Here is a 17,562-nt window from a genome sequence, read left to right as displayed (position 1 = left end):
CAGGGGATTTGTTCTCATGAAAGTGCTAGATGGCAATTTGCCTTCATTTAGCACTACTGATTTTGATTTAAGTGATGCCATCAGTTGCACAGAGTGCTGTCAATGCACAGACATTAATAAATGCACAGACATTCATAAATACAATTAACACTCAGAAATATGGAGTTAATTTTCTATACTACAGCTATTAGGCTATATTGAGCTCAGGAACCAGATACGACATACTAAACACTTCTAAGTTTAGGTTTTTTAATGATCTTCCCAAGACAAAATATGCTATCATTTTAAATAACTAAAAGTGTGAAGCTAAAACATGCAAGTTAATATAGGAAGAAGGAGACCAAACTATGGAAAGACCTCGACCTCTCTTATCTTTCTGAAAAAGCAGTGAGTGTGGTGATATAATGAAAAAGGGAGAGGTGAATGAAGTTCTGAAAACCTCCAAGATTTTAAATTATTCCAGAAGCTGACATGTTGCAAATGAGTTAGAAATCTGGTTTACTCTTGTGGTTTGTGCTGTAAAGTATATAACTATCAGTAGGAAGAATTATGACCTAGTGAAGTGCTGGGATACTTACACACCAGTAAGAACCAGCTACGAATTGGAACAGACATGGTTTCCCCAGACTACAGGAAGAATGTGATAACAGTGTGGAGAGTTATGTAGAGGAATTACTGGTTAATTATAGGAATTACGAGAGATGATTTTATATGAGAACCCATGTATTCCTTTACTTACTGAACTGTGTGTTTCCAAATGGATGAATACTTCCGGAAAAAAAAAAAAATCTCATCTTTATTCCAGTTAAACTGAGAATACTGGTATAGCTCATATTATTTTTCATGTAAGTTCATCCAGTTCTGGGTGAACCCAAAAGGGTACTTCATTAGACAGTAAAAGAACATAAAGATTGTTCAGAATGTCAGTCTAAATTTGTTTCAAGATTGAGCAGGTTCACTTACAAAGAAAGAAAGAAAGAAAAAAAAAAAAGTAGTTTGTAATATTTTAGGAATCGTTTAGAAAAAGTTTCTGCTAAAAAGATTACATCTTTTAAGTTGCTAAAGGATTTCAAATGGTGAAAGAGTTAGGTAATTTCTGAATTACCAGAATTATTCAAGAGCTGCTCTCCTTGGAAAACAAACAAACAAACAAATACCCCTCCCCCCAAAAAAAAGAACAAAAACAAAAAACAAAACAAACAAAAAAAACACAAAAAACCCCCAACAACAACAACAAAGCAAAAAAAAACCCGACCAAACAAACAAAAAAAACAGCCAACAAACCACACATCTGGCTTATTGCATTTGGAAAAGACTACAAAAGTGCACCACTCTGATTTAATTTTGCCCATAAGTACTCTATTTCTGTATCAGTTTTGGCTTTTATAGAGTTGCAAAGAGGCTGGGGAAATTCAGGTGGATTATTTCACCTTCTACAGAGCAGGAAACACATTGGAAAAAATCCTATTACAAATGTAATCTGTCGTCCACAGTCCAGTCCCTTGTTCCCTTCTTCTCACTGCTGCACAGAGCAAGGGAGCGACTTAAAGAGAAGTCAAGGTTTAAAAGTCATGACCTTACCTTAAAATGACTGTACTGGGTAGATTATGCTACCTTGCCCAGTCCCTTTTCTAAACATTTATACCTGGGCCAAATATGTTTCAAGCGGTCCCTTAAGTTCACAGCTGCTTTGTGTTGCCAGAATGTCACAGAGCAGCAGGAGTACATGGATAAATTTGATTCCAGTCAGTTGGACTCTAGGGAGAGCTGGATAGAGTCCATGCACATGATTCTTGCATTTTAAGTGAGGTATCTACTTCAATAAACAATGTGCTGTGTGTGTTAAATAGGTCAGATTTCAGCTCAGGTGTCCTGGATGAAGTGTGGTCTGAATGCAGCCCCAGCTGGGGTGGGAGGGCTCCAGCACAGAGACTGGGTTGAATAGGCAGTTTCTGAAAGAGATGAGAATTCTGCACTTCATCACAGCAGTGGTGGGTCTGGTCCAAAGGTCATTGAGGCTGATGGAAAATCTCCAGCTGAACTCAATAGCCTTGGTACAGGGTAATGGGTCTAATTTATATTTCTCTCTTTTTTTTTTTCTTAAAAATTTTATATATCAATTTTCCTGTATATAGCCATACCTTTCTTATTTCTTATTTCTTATTTCTTAATTTCTTATTTGCATTTGACAAATATTTAAGAGCCCTTCACAGACTGGACAAGAGTGAGATGGAGGGGAAGTGACTAGAGTTATTAATCAGCTTGAGGGTATGTCTCAAGTCCTAGGGTGAAAGAAAATTCAATTTGTATTTGTTATTCCATATTTCTGATCTATTGTCATCAAGCTGAAATACTTGCCTTATTGCTAAATAAAAAGATCTTTAGAAAGCTTTGCAGAAGTATGTTTGTTAGTCACTAGTGAACTCTCCAAACATGACACATGTTAGCTTGTATTTGCTTGTATTAAAAGGAGAGAACTTTTTCTTCCAAAAGGAGCTGTACATGTTGATTAAATTGAGATTTCTGTTTCTCTTAAAATTGTTCCGCTAGTTTCTTCCTCACCTAGAATCTCTCTCCTTAGACAAACTTAGAAATTTTTCACAGCCTTTATTTCTGCAAAAATGCTGTTTGTAGGCCTGACAACTGCTACCCTTGTTCTTAAAATTAATCAAAGAAAGTAGAAACCAACACATAATGAAGAATAGATAAAATAGTATATTGAAAAATTAGTGCTATCATGATGTTTGCTAGTTATCTGTAGCATGAATTTACGACATAATAAACAAAATGTCAAAACCAGTGATTTGGAGAAAGCATGCCCATATGAAACTCAGAAAAGCTGTCTCATCATGAAAGTCAAATATTTCCTGCAGCTTAAGGAAATGGACGTCCAGAAATTAGCTTTTTGTAGATATTTGTTGCCTAGAGATCTTTTTTCCTTTGTACACATAAGAAACCTTTCAGACACCAGGTAATCTGATGTTTGGATTAAAAAAAGCCAGATTTAGCTTCTATTAAAGCAAAGGCAGACTTTCCTCTGACAACATTTAAATCTGAGGAAAAATTACTTCTGTTGGCACATTTTTTTCAATTTCTGAAGGAAATCAGAATGCTTTTCTAACATAGCAAACTGATGTTGCAGTGAAAGACCATTTCTAAGAGACGGGTTTTCCTCTAACAGGTATAAAAGACGTCATCGTTTTGATAATTTTCTGTCCTTATCTTCTAACATATATGTACTTTTCTTTCTTTTTTTTTTTTAATTGCTCCAATGTGAAGGAATTTCTGATTATATTTAACATTTTTGGCAGTTTTATGGACAGTATAGTTTCTTATAACATCCTTGTTTAAGTGCCACTAAGTGAATACACATAGGTACTCCTTTCACAGGCAGAACTGCAGTCATCCATCAACAGCTGTCCAATGGGGAGGGAATAAAGCTTTTTTTGAGTATAGCTATTTAATTTTTAAACTTTTTTTTCCCAATCAAATGAAAACGCATTTCAAAATCTATGTCTGTTTCCTTGTTATTCCCACTGGCAGGCTTAGCACTGAAAAATTCAGCAGACTGAGTATCCTATACCGAGTATAACCCCAAATCCCCAGACTTACAAAACTCAATTTCAAATTTCTCACCTTAAGCAACACATTTAATAAATTATGGATTTTCCCCTCTCATATGCATTTTCCAATGGATTGCAAATAGGTGAGACACTATTCCCTGATACTATTCATTTTCATATTAAAGGGAGGAAAAAAAGGTGAATATGGTATAAATATTCCCCTAACCAAAAGCCTTATTGCTTTTGTTTAGTTTTCTTTTTTTTTTTTTTTTTTTCATTTCATCTAACCCTGGGAAAATGTGGCCATACAGAAAAATTACTCTGAGTTCCTGTAATCTGCACTAGTTACCATTGCATGAAGAAAATGAGAGGTAAACATCTAATTAAATGTATAATCATCTCTTTGCGTAATTTGCTAAAGATATAATTTATTCTAAATTTACTGAGCAAAGTACAGAAGAAGGAATAATCAGCACAGCCTGGTGATTAGGTATGTGTCCTCTGGCACGTGGCCTGGCATACTTTAGACCAAAAGTGGATCTGAGACGCACATTTTTTTTTTGCAGATCTCAACTGATTATGAACTCTCTAAAACTCAGCATGTTTGTCTTAGGGTGTGGGCAGAACCCAAAGGAAAGGCACCCTGTATCCCAGTCAGATTCCTATGCCTGTTGACACAAGATTCCAGGTTGAATTTTAGCCTTATCACACACTCACTGTTACATGCCACAGAAAGCAATTAATCAGGCAATCTAAGTGATTGTGAAGCTTCAAGGCTTGTTAAAACTGCTTGTTATCTGCCTCAGAAGTAAATATGGGGGAAAAAACCCAACCCAAAACAAAACAAAAAGCAAACCAAAAAAAAAAAAATACAAAAGACCCACACCAATACATAAAGAGCTACTATGATGTCCTCTGACCCTGATTTTTTGCCTCTGAAAGAGAAAAGTGAAGAAACATACCAGTGCCTGTGTTAGTAAGAGCCACATGTCCTTGTAGGTGGATCAATTCACTTCCATTAGCGTCACAAGTGGAAGCAGAGCAGTGATCTAATCTACAGAGCCTTTTATCAAACAGCTTGCCTCAGTCTGCTCTGCTGAGCTTTTTGCTTTAGTCCCTTGCCAAATTAACCTTGAAGGTAAAACATGACTTTCTATACCCTAACCTGTGTCTGCAAAGTTGTATTTTGTTTTTCAGTGCTGTAGTGGCAGGAGTCAATGACAATATTTTGACATCATTAAATAAATAACACTTTATTCTTCCTTAGAGTAATCTTCAGACAAGCAAAGATCTGGTCATTGTGCTGCATGCATTGTGGCCATATCCACAGATAATACGTGTCTTTATGTTCCTCTAGTCACTCTACAAGAGACAGATTGCCTCACTTGTTCTGAGCACTGCTTACCCATAGGACATAGCAAGATACTGCCAATGCAAACTACTACACTGCATGTACCCCCAAATCTCCATGATGAGAAATTACCTCAACTGACAATACTAGGGCCAGCTCTACAGGAGACACCTTTTGAAGGGATCATCTTCTTGTCAAGAGAGAGAAAAGGTTTTGGAATCTGCCTCTTAAGAGAATGTGGTTGGAAAGGTGCTTTTGGCCAAGGGGATAGAATAAATGTAGAAACAGTAGAAACAAGAGAAACAATTGAAAGGTCTCTAATAGGGAAACATTCCCTAGGAAGACCAAGAGGAAAGCCTGCATTATATCAAGTATTTGACAGATTGGCTGGATGTGCCGTCTGGAAACATGTTGTAGGAATTTGCATGAAAACTTTAATTTTCCTTGAAAGGCATTTTTATGTTTGACAGGACTGTGACTTTCAGTTTGTTCCACAGCACTAACAATCGCAACTTTGTCCCATCTGAACAAAACAAAAATGAAAATTCTTCACTGTCTTTTGTCTTTATTTATAACTTGCAGGTATATTTGAGCAACACTTTACGTGGCAATGGGAAATAAGTGGCCACTTATCTCTTCCGGGAAGAGCCACTTGAGTTGACTCAGCTGATTCAGTCCCGTGGAGAGTAATGAAATACAGAAGAAACTTTTCCATCCAGCACATACAACCATTATAATTTGCTGCTTGTTTGGAAATAGCTGCTATCTTTCTTAAGCCAGCTTTGTAGTATCACAAGACCTTCTCTGCTCTCTTGAGAAATATGTTTTTTAAGAGCATATAAAGTGAAAAACAAAAGACTGTACAAACCTCATTTTGGAAGAAGAAACTCTGTGCCTACAATAACAAACATTTCAATGCCTTCAAGGCAGGTAATATTCAGAGATGGACAATAGAAGAAGAAATAATGAAAAAAGGGATGGAAAAGTCAAGGATCAGAAGCCACCAAGGCTTTTCATGCCTGCATACAGTAAAATGGGTTTCTGTTCATGAATCAGTCCCTCCATGTTTTCTTCCTCTGTCAACTGCTAAAGCTCAAACTACTAAACTAAGCCATCATCTCCTTCCAGAAAAGCTATGTGGATGCTGCTCTGAGCAGAGTCTCCATTCACGGTCCCCTGGTGCAGGTTATTCTACCTGGGCAGGGCAAGGTGCCTATGAGGTTTCTGAACTCTGATTAGAAACGTAGACTGCTCCTCCTTCTTCTTACCAACAGGTGATTTTTCTTGCTTTCAGAACCAATTAACAAACAGAAACGTGTAAGCCTTCTCCAAGGTGCTCTACTGTTCAGTTTGAGTATTAAATACTAGTTAATATACCTGATGCACTGAACAATAAAAGAAAAGTGAAGTTGTATCAGACTATAAATAAAATCACCTGCATCCTCATCTCTGAAGAGATTTTTAGTGCATTTCTCTGGCTAGGCCTTGAGATGGAAGAGAGCTCTTTCAATTAAGAAAACAAACTGTAGCTAAAGAAGCCACCGCAACTGGATCAACACTAATTATTTGATCATAAGTGGTTAAGAAGAAAGTAGCCAAGGCGAAAAGGGGAAGAAAGGTAAACAGAGAACATGCTTCTTTGCTGGATTTTTTTTTTTTTTTATATCTTCAGAACTGTATGAAACCTTTCAGGAAACTGCTGGCCCGTGGAGCAGGAGCCTCTGTTGTTACACATGCAATCACTTGTTTGAATGGATACCTCTCAAATTTGGAGATTAGAGAAGCTAATGAACAGAGCTAACTGTATACAAATAGCTCTCAGGGCTTGGTGCATATTGCTATGAAGTCTGGATGTGTAGGCACAGATGAGCTGTGCTCTCATTTGGATTTCTCCAAGGAGAGGATTTGAAGTGAGTTTTAAAACCCTCTCCATTAACTCTCTGCTATGACTCAGCACTGGGAGCCAATGTGCATCTGACCACCATGCAGCACTGCTCCTTCTTTCCAGCTGCTTCAGAGCCAGTGGGAAATGCAGCAGTGGGGAAAACTCACGTCCTCACCTAAGACCCGGGACACGAGGTAGGTTGCACACCCTGATCTGCAGGGTCCAGCATGGAACCATCAACCCACAGGGAAGAGACGATCCCCTCCTGCCTCCCCTTTGTGGGAGCTGCACCTGCTGTTGGAGCTGCCTCTGGCTGGAGAACTTGTGGTGGGAAACTGCAAGTGGAGGGCTGTAAGTATCAGAGCAAGCAGGAGAAAGGCTGAGGATTGCAGGACTTCCATGAGGTGATAAAAGCACAGAACATAAGTGCCCATCACCAGCCCCTGGCTAACATTAACTCACAGAGGTTGGAAACTTGGGAACATGGAGGAAGCTAGAGACTGTAAAACAGCCTAATAAATGTCATAACTGAGCTTTAGATAATATATAAATACAGAAAGTACTGGTAAGAGAAAGATGTTCAAATAATTAAAATCCAACGGAAAGAAAAAGGTAAAAATTATAATTTAACAATCTCAGTTCCATAGCTTAGAGGAGAAAGGAAAGATGAGGGAGGATGGACGACTGGGGAAGAAGGGGATGGGGAGGCCTTAACCTGCATAAGCACTGTGTAGCATGAAAACTGACCCAGAAGATGCAGGGTCTTCTGCCAGAAAGAACCAATTTTTCTTTTTAACTCACAGACAAGTTGAAATAAATAACTATAAAGACAGATAAGTCAAGAAAAAAGGTCAGCAAGAGGATATTGGGAGGAGAGAGGCAAAGGGAGCATGTTCCCAAGCCATGGGAGAAGGAGCGGTGTGCCCAGCACGTGTGGGAAGTGGCACATGCACAAGGCACAGATACTGCAAAGGGAAAAAACACTCCCCAGACCAAGCATTGGAGATGTCAGCAGGCACGTTGACAGGCAATTGGAAAGGAGACAGTGCTTATTTTCCCCATTAAGACTACTGCGACATCATCTGTTATGCTCTGATTTCCTTTTTGAACGTTTGCATCTGTTTGTTTTCTCCTCCTGTGTGCCAAGTGTACAGTGACATTTTACACAATGCTGTTCTCCCCCAGGAAATGCTGGAGAAGAGTCTTGCATGGAGCCCAGGCTCAGCTCTGCCACATCCAGAGGGGCTGGCACCTGAGTCACATCAAGTCTAGAACTCTTTCAGGCCAGGGGAGTTACTTTTCTCAACAAAAGCAAAATAACTCTGGGTTTCACAGCATGATGAAAATGGTAACCCAGATGTTTCAGGGGCCGCTTGAAACATTTAGGCATTTTATAAAAAGAATGCATAAAAAACAAGGCAGAAGAGTAGTTAGTTTAGTGAAAGCCTGTTACTTTTACTCATTCCACTAACTGGATGAGTGGAAAAACTACTGTAAAATTACTGGAAATTGTAGTAATTTTTCAAAATTTCTCATTTCCCTTACAACTCATCCAGATTGTGTTAAGAATAAGAAATTGCATGGGGACTACTTCTGCAATGGCGAGCTGTATGATATATAATTTGTCAACATAGTCTCTCCTCTTACTGAGCGAATTAGACTGAAGTAAGAGCTGAAAACAACAAAAAGGTAGACAGCACATCAGTCCCTCCTTTCTCAACTTCGACTACCTCTAAATTTGACTTCACACTTTGAAGAATTGTTTTCCTACACTAGATCTGCTACTACATAGTAGTCTGTGGCAGCAGTGTCCTGAAACTCTCCTTAATGTTCTGTCAAATCTGAGAAGGCTGGAAACAGCCAAAAACTGGGGGGGAGGGAGGAAATGGGGGAAGAGGATATCTCTGAGGTGCAGCATTCCTCTTCAGCAGTTATAAAAACACTAAATATAAATTTGCTTTTTACACTGTAAAGAGGAAGAAGAAACCGCCACACTCAGATGGCTTCTCACAAGAACAAGGGGTTGTGTGCCACTTGCACTTTCTGCAGCTGTTTCCCCAGCCCCACTCCACAATCCTTCTGGCCCCAGCCCTCCTGGCTCAGTAGTTAGGAAAGATAAAACTTTTACGTTGCAGAAGGCCATGCAACAGGCAGAAGCTTGTCTTCTGTTCACCAGGGGGCCAGACAGATGTCTTTGTGTCATGAACTTGTTATTGCAATGTGTAAAGAAAAGCCAAGAAATTCTAAGAATATGATTGAAAAAGGGACTTACGTAGTATTCAAGTATGTATTATTAAAGGAAGCACTTAGGTAAACATTTAAGTAAAGCTGAGAACTCCTGCTCACCTCAAGTCAAATCTTGAAAGTACCTAAGCTCCCTGACAGGCTCGTTAGTCCAGTTTTCTAAGGAAATAAGTTCAGGAGATTGCACTGTCTGTTTGTCTGCCTCCTCATGTTAGCTTCCACACACTTGGGCCACTTCACATCATGCTTGTCAAAAGGCTGGAGTCTCAAAGAAAACTCTGTTCCTATGGGTTTCAGGAAAAGTTGAAAACAGTGTTAACACCCAAGTCCAACCAAAAGCCAGCAGCAAGAGTCTTAGATATCTAAAACATCTGCAGTGATTTGGTAGTTATCACCAGCTTATGTGGGAATCCCACCTCTGCATTGCAATCTCTACTCAGCTAAATCCCACCCTGTGTATTCTTCCCGCCATTCAGCCTGCTGAATATTTCCCAAAGTATATCTTGCACACCAACAGGCAGTTTTGGCTAACTCTTTCTTCAGAAAATATGGCCAAACCAGGACCAGTGTCCTGGACCACATTTAATCACATTATCTTAATATCACCACGTTTGCCTAGCCAGTGATGGATCAGCAGGGGTGCATTTTGAGAAGTGGTTTTGTTTCCAGCCTTTCCTATTACTTGATTCTATATAGCAGTTCATTGAGCAAATCTCAATGAAGCTAAGAAACTCCCAGGAGACTGTAGGAAACTCCCCAATTTTCTGACTGCCTTGAATGTGAATACCACGTTGAAGCAGTTATTTGACCCTCTCTGTTGTTCAACAAGTCTATGAGTCTAACATTGAACTCCGCACTACAAAGCAGGAACCTAAAAGCTGAGTATTGTAGCACCTAAAGGACACGTCAACATGGCATTGTCTTGTATGGGTGTAGTCTGTACCTGTTACTGGAGGCAGTCCTCAGTTGCTATGTGAATTGTCTTGGTGGTCAGTAATATTTTATCTTTGAAGGCTTCCCCAGCACTGAGAGAGAACAAGAGTGACAGATAGCTAAAAATCGAATAATGTAAAGTTGGATTAACTAAGAAGGCAGCACCTCAGCTTGTGAACATTGCTATAGTCCCATTGGTTCTTTAACAGAGCTTTGACAGGCTCAATGTCGGCTGAAAAGAGGATCTCATTTCTTGGTGATGTAGAAGTGATCAATGGCCATTTGTCTTCTTATTTTTGGTAGAAAGGCCAAGCAGAGCTCTTGAAACCTGGCTTTAAAATTCTACAGTCGTGTTCTGGAAGGCAACTTTGTTTTTAAGCAAAGTTGTTTTATTATTTAGCAATATTGTTTTATTATTAAGCAATGCTGTTTTATTACTAGATGCATACGGTACTAGGTAGGTATGTTTTTACATACATGTACACATAAATACATTATACACTATGTCTTTGTATATATAGTCAGCATACAAGCAGATATGTTTAAATACAACCTTCTCTGTGCTTTTTTGTAAGTGGAGCCATTAATTACCTACTTTCAGACTCTGCATGCTTCTCTGACATTAAGGTTAGAGACAGCTTCAAAAATGTGCAAAGTGAATTAAGAATTTTCCCAGACAGATTAGGTACATACTTAAGTTTTATAAACCTACTCTTAACCCTCTTTTTCAAATCTCCTTTTCTAGGAACCCATGAATGCATGAAGAACAATAGTTTCATTATAACTGCTGTAACATAAAGAGCTGTGATATGTCCTGGTGTCATGCTGTTGCTTTCAGCGAGCTCTAGAGTGGAGAATGATCTGATGCAGAAGCTTAGGGCCAAATTTTGTCAGGTGACTAGAAAGGTTCGTCTAAAAACACTCTCTCATTTGCCACAAAACTGTATGGCATGGTTAGAAAAATCCCAAGTAGTCCCAAGTCCCAAAAGAACTTAAGCTACCTGAAAGGGAGAGGTATGTAGAAAAGCAAGAGATTTTGTCTATATTTAGGTTTGTCAGTGGCAAGATTGACTTTTTTGTATCACCTCCTTCACAGCAAAAGCCTAGAAGAGCTACATTTCTGAGGCCCTCTGGAAAGGCAAGCATGGCCATGTTGACATTTTGGCTTGGAGTAGCAGCATGTTTCTGCACAAGTATCCTGGTTGTTCCCTGGTTATGCTTTGGCTGGGTTTGCATTGTGGTAGACTTGGAACAAAAGAGGGATCTTTAATTTATTGATCCCCTCCTATTGCACAGAATTACTGCATGCTTATGCAGACACAATCTGTGAAGGCCCTTCTGCACACACTGGTCTTACATTTATTATGTAAACAAATGCCCACCCCAGATTCATTTGAAATGGATTAACCATTGCTTAAAAGAATAGCTTATTTGCAAAGGGTGTGGGTAACTGAGATAAATACTCTTTGAACAGAACTGCAACCTCTCAAGCATGACTTTATGTTTGTATTTTTTCATGCTATTTTGCTATCCTTTTACTTCTGAATTCATAGATTCATAGAACAGTTTGGGTTGGAAGGGACATTTAACAGTGACCTAGTCCAACCCCCCTGCAATGATCAGGGACATCTTCAACTAGATCAGGTTGCTCAGAGCCCCGTCCAGCCTGGCCTGGAATATTTCCAGGGGTGGGGCATCTACCACCTCCCTGTGACAGAAGACTATGGATATGCTGCTGGAGAGAGACACACAGACAGACTGCAGATGCATAGCTATCTGCTTAGGAGCCTGGTAAACCGGCCTGTCCCTGTGCTACCGTGACTGCTTTCCAGGTTAAAGAGCTTCAATGCAAAGCTCATTCCAAAGACTTGTGACTGCACCACTGTCGCCACTGTCAGTGGAACCCCAGGCAGAACAGATCCTCTGAGGAAATAGCTAAGAAATTAGAGCAGACATGATGTTCTAGCAACATGAGAAGATTTAATTATATGTGTGCAATTAAATGGTAGAGTACTCGCTGGAGAAAAAAATATGTACATTTTATGTAACTGCACATCCAGTTGTAGATATCTGAATATCTATCTGAATATCTGTGCAGTTTCCCAAGAGACTTTAGTGAGTCAGTGATGCATAGTTCTTCATGCCTTCAAGATCAAATTTCTCATCTGTATATAGGACATTGAAATTTGGACAGAAGTGTCTCATTGTAATTTGATCCAGCCATTCTTATGACCTGCAACAGTACAAACAAAGGAAGATATGTGAAATTAGTAGTGGTCTGAGCACAGGCTAATTTCAGTAACTCTGTGTAATTGTTCTGGAAGCACAGTAACAAAATTATATAGCTTACCTTAAAGACTGTCTGTAGAGTCTGTTGTGACGGTGTTATAAAATTTGTAGTATTTTTGTTTCATACTGTTTCTAGTTGGCTGCTTGATTGTATAAACCCAGGTATTCTTTTCACAATCGACTAGAAGATACATGTTCCCCTTTGACCCTGGTTCATTCTGAGAATTTGAACCTCTCTTCAGTGCCATTCCATGTCTGGGAACATTTTTTCTAGAGTGGGGTGGCACTGACTGTTAACAAGCATAATCATCTATCTTTTGATCAGAGGGGTTTGCAAAGGATTATGTCTATTCTGCAAAAAATGTAAACGTTTGAAATTTTATTTTTAGACCTAGTTGGGTAAAATGATATTTCAGAATGGTCCACAAAATATTAGAAGGGTCCTATAAAATTGCTGTGTCAGAATGTTTCTTTTTGAATCCTTGTTTCCACAAAGGCCCATTAGATGCTTTGCATGTATGTTTATGAATTTTTAAAGAAAAGTTCCAACAGTTACTTATATTCCTATGAAATGTTTTGATTTTACTAAATCACCACTTTCTATCAGATGAGTTTGCTACCAGAAAATTTTCACCAAGTTCATTCCCAAACATTCTTGCTCAATATTTATTGAACATTTTTCTCCTATACTTCCTTGGAAATCCCATTATGTTTCTTAATCTAGTGCTTGGTTATGATGTAGGATGCTTTTCTAGTTGACATGGCTAATCAACTCAAATATTGTGAAAAATATGTTGTTCAAGATTGTCTGTACCTTTGGATTTCTAATCCTGTTAGTTAATGAGTGCACTGCACTCTCTCTAAATCTCTCTCACCCTTTGTTTCAAAGCAAGGCAATAGCAATACTATTTTGAAGGATTAGAAACTCATCTCATAAGTGCACATACTTCTTGTTAGTTAATTACCTGTTGATGCCAACGAAAGCCAGTTCTAGCAATATTCGCTCAGAAAGTTATGCAGTACAGTGAACAGGACAAAACAAAGCATACTCCTGCTGTTCTGTGATCTTTGATTTGTCCAACCTTTGCTTTCAAGTATTTTTCAAAAGCAAGTCATGGTTGTTATGTAAAGACCGGACTTGGCTCCTTGCTAAATAGGTTGGGGTTTGTTTTTTCATTTCCTGGTGCTGCACTGTAATTTATAACTGAATTGAAGGAAGGTTTGCCAAACAATGGTCACACGGAGAAGATTTGAATGCTTCAGCTGACCTTTGGGTCCAGGAGGTTCTCAGATGTTGTTGAACTGTCTGTGCAAGGGTGACTTAGAGAGCTAAAACTTACATTGCTGTAATTCCTCCATCTGACAGATAGAGCATACAGTGTGTCACTCACTTCCCCTGTGAGGACTTTTCTCCTTAAAGTTGAAAGTTTCAGAGTTTCAGCCTTAAAGCTGCTGTTTTCCCCCCATGCAGCACCACATACTGGGGCAGCACAGGACATGCTGCCAAGTAGTGGAGTGACTGGAGGGACACAGTAGCACATCCCCAGTGCTTGCAGTGCTGAGCCTTCCCTGTGTCCTGCTGTACTGGCTGCATGGGACCAAGGAACCTCTGAGAAGCTGCTGATGCTCTTCTGGCAACATTGACCTTACTCAGCTGAAGTAGGAGATGAAAGAGTTAAAGTCTCTATGGTTTCAGTCAGATATGAAGCACGTGGGAATTTCTCAATGCCAGTCACTTATGGGCAGAATACCACTGTAACAAAAGCAGGGAGAAAAGGCCTGTTTCAATTCTCACAGAAATAATTTGTCAGCCCACTCATGAGGGCACATAACAGTTGTCCTTCTGAAGTTTTCAAACTGAATGAATTAAAAATAGAGCTGGTTCAAGATCTCCTACCTCCTCTACAACTTTACACACCTTTGTTCCTTCTTTGTGTGTAGCTACCATTTATGTTATAGTCTTGTATACTTTGCTTTTGAGAGTGAGGACAGTGGAAAGAAGAGAGTCAACAGACCTGCAAGGAATTGCTTTGCCAGAAAGTGCACTCAGGGAGAATGGAAACTATTTGTGAAGTTGGATCTGAATCAGTAAATGGTTTCAAGCAAACAAGCAGTTTGCATTTGAATCAATCAGCTGAAGTTGAAGGGTTGTGTTACAAAAAAAAAAAAAACTTCAAAACACATTCACGTTGTATTTTCCAAGTATTTCAGCTTCTGGTTTTGAAACATCTGATTTTATGGGGTAAAATATCTCCCAAAAGAAAAAATGAAATATTTCATTTTGAATTGGTCACAATGTTTCACCTTAGCAGAAAATTAGGTTAGTCAGCTATTTCTTTAAAAAAACAAAAAGAAAAACAAAAACTGACACATGAGAAAAATATCTGTTGTGAGCAGTCTGGACCACTTGAGATTTTTCAGTCTTAGCATAGATTCCAAAAGAAACACAGGCTTATGTGAGTGCTCTGTGTAACTGTGTTCACTTTGTCTAATCCCCATCAACAGTTTCTGTGTTCACTCTGATTCGAAACTATTTTGGCTGAGATACTGACAGGCTCCAAAGATGTTTAACTTTGTGCAAATTTTGTAAATAATGGGAGATGAGAAAGAGACTTGGACTCATTACAGGAGAAGACAGGTCAAAAAAAGAGGAAGAAGCACCTGATGACCAACACCCAATCTAGGGCAGCAGCACAGATTTAATAAGGCAGTGAAGATGAGAGTCATAAGATCACGCACCGATCAAGAGCTGCCATAGCTCCCGCTGCAATACTGCGTTCCATACAGTGCCAATACTATCCATGTCCTTTTCAGACTCCTCACCTACTTTTGGTACAATATACCAGATACTGTTCCTTCTTTCCTACAGCGTAGTATGTGAGCATCACTCCATTGATTATTGTGATTTACAGGTGATGGAAAGCACACCAGTAAGAACAGGAGCTGAGATGGATCCCTGTTTCCCCTGTACTGACACTCCCACAGTAATTTACTTTGCTTCCTTGGCTGGATTTGGTTAATTCAAGACAATGTGGTTCAGCTACTAGGAGGAAAGGATGATTTTCTTGTAAAGATTGGTGAGAAGATAGAAATGAATAGAATTCTGTTAAAAGGTTAATCACCTGCAGATCAAAATCCAGCGTAAAACAGACAAATTTTGGTGACTGTCCCAAAACCCCAGTCTTCAAACAGCTCTTGAGTCCACACCGTACATTAAAAAAACTCCATAGCAAGTAAGAGTTGGGGGGTATTGTTTTGCCTAGATAAAAAGAAAAAGGAAAAGTAGGCACATGACATTCCATACCTGCATGGAAGTGTGGCCATATATTTGCTTTTGTGATGGAAAAATGCTTTCCTAATCAGTACAGCCATTTTCATCATGAAACCATTGTGTTGTTTTCCATTCAAAGGAATCAAGTCATACTGACTCCATACTAACAGCTTAAAGATTGTCAGAAACAATGAAGAGAACTGACGTACGTAATCCTCAGCTGATGCCTGGGTTTGAAGACTTGCCCAGTGCTCCCATGCTACCCTCAGCAAAACAAGCTCTTTCAGGAGACTGTACTTCTATTATTTTTCCAGATGTAGCTCTGGGGCAGGTGAAAGGGTCTTAAGAAGGGGGATGAGGAGGAGCCACTAGAATTTTTACTGAACATGTCTTTTTCAGCTCTTGGGTTATGCAGTTTTATTATTATTATATTTTTATTCATGGTTTAAATAAAGGGACAAAATATCCCTTCTTTAATTCAGTTAACATTAGAAAGAAAGAATAATTCTTTACATCATGTTTGGTGGAAACGTATTCACAAATGTACTGTGCTCTTTAGCTTCAGGCTCTTACTGTATTCAAAGCATTTGCTGGCATGGATTAACAGACATAACTACATCCATAAGCCTTTCCTCATCCTAATGGTAGGTAAATCTAGCTTTGCCAATATAAAGGAATCTTTGCTAAAGCTTTGCAGCTCACCTGTGTTTGTTCAACATAATTCTTATGTCCATACTCCCAAGGAGTATTGAGCACTCTGTGAAAGAGCTGGTTTTGGGTATCCTTGAACGCCAGTGGACTTCTGTGCTGTGCAAATGGAAACATCCCCATCACATTAATTCACCAGAGAACAATGAGCTGCAACCATGTGCAGTTTGACTGCCATGAGAACCAATTCTATTCATGGATAGAGATGGATGGCTTGCAGAAAAAGTATTCACAATATGTCTATGAAAACTGAATCGTGTCTTAATGTGAGCCACCATTAATTTTATTCTTTTCCATTAACATACCTGCAGCACATCTAAACTTGTATTTGGATGAAATGACCATTATTTAGGTTGCTGTTGTTGTATCTATTGCACATTTACAAACCTGGACATTGGTTATTTTTGCTGCTGCACAAGCAGAATAAAAAGGCAATGAATTTACAACCCATGCACAAAGGCAGAGGAGAAGAGGCCCGGAGACTTGAGCTTCCTGAGCATGGTACCACCAGTGACTCGCCTGACATGAGCGATGGCAGCTGCTGGGCCAGGGTGATACTACTGCCTCTGGAATAGGGTACCTCTCTAGGACAATTGCCCTTCTAGGTAGCTGTAGCAGCTCCAGTAGACAGCCACTACCCGGTGCTACACAAGTCACCATGGCCTGTAGCAGAAGCCAGCCTGGCTCTCTGGTAAAGGCAAAGTAGGCAATAAAATCATGGTCACTTTGCTGCCTGCAGGAGAAGTCTAACCCTTAGGTGCTCTGGGTGATTCTTGATACTTTCAGGAAAGCTCGTATTTCTCTAAGCACATTGAAATAAAGCAGGCATCAACTTGCTTTATTTTAAAGAGGACAAATTAATTTTTTTGCCACAAAATGAAATGTCTCTGTTAAATAACAAGAACAGAAGGTATGACATGCAAAGCACTTTAGTGTGTAGGTCCCTATTACTAATTTATTATTTTAAGAATTGCAATATGAGTACATTTTCACTGACTCTTGATGATTCATAAAAGGACACCTACAGTAGACAATTGTTGTCCCTTTAGGAAACGTGGTACCTAATAAAAAATTTAAACACATAGAGTTTAAATATCTAACCACTAGTGTCAGGCTATTGTTACAATGAAAGTTCTTCCTCTATAGTTTTGAATTAATGTGATACAGATGATTTTCTACAGAATTGTCTCCTCTCTCTCTCCAGAAAACACCTTTTCAAGGTGATTAATTTCTGTGTTAACCCCAGAGATATGCAAGGTCTTTCTTCTTGTGATATATTATTGCTTGGATTTAAATTTAGTATGGATAGAATTGAGAT

General features: G+C 39.1%; 1 long non-coding RNA gene across 2 annotated transcripts in view; it reads left to right on the top strand.

Moving 5' to 3' along the window:
- Window positions 1-377: 377 nt before the first annotated feature.
- LOC135579059 (uncharacterized) overlaps window positions 378-17,562 on the top strand; it is a 38,722-nt gene continuing 21,537 nt past the window's right edge. The window contains exons 1-2 of one of the 2 annotated variants that reach the window (XR_010471378.1): window positions 378-2,061; window positions 5,497-6,993. This is a non-coding gene — a long non-coding RNA (uncharacterized LOC135579059). Of the gene's footprint in view, window positions 2,062-5,496; window positions 7,151-17,562 lie in introns of both variants that reach the window. The other variant, XR_010471377.1, reaches the window with a different exon arrangement.

The sequence above is a fragment of the Columba livia genome, chromosome 3 (genome assembly GCF_036013475.1).
Source record: "Columba livia isolate bColLiv1 breed racing homer chromosome 3, bColLiv1.pat.W.v2, whole genome shotgun sequence".
Classification (NCBI taxonomy): Eukaryota; Metazoa; Chordata; class Aves; order Columbiformes; family Columbidae; genus Columba; species Columba livia.
This window is presented reverse-complemented; position numbering and strand designations above follow the sequence as displayed.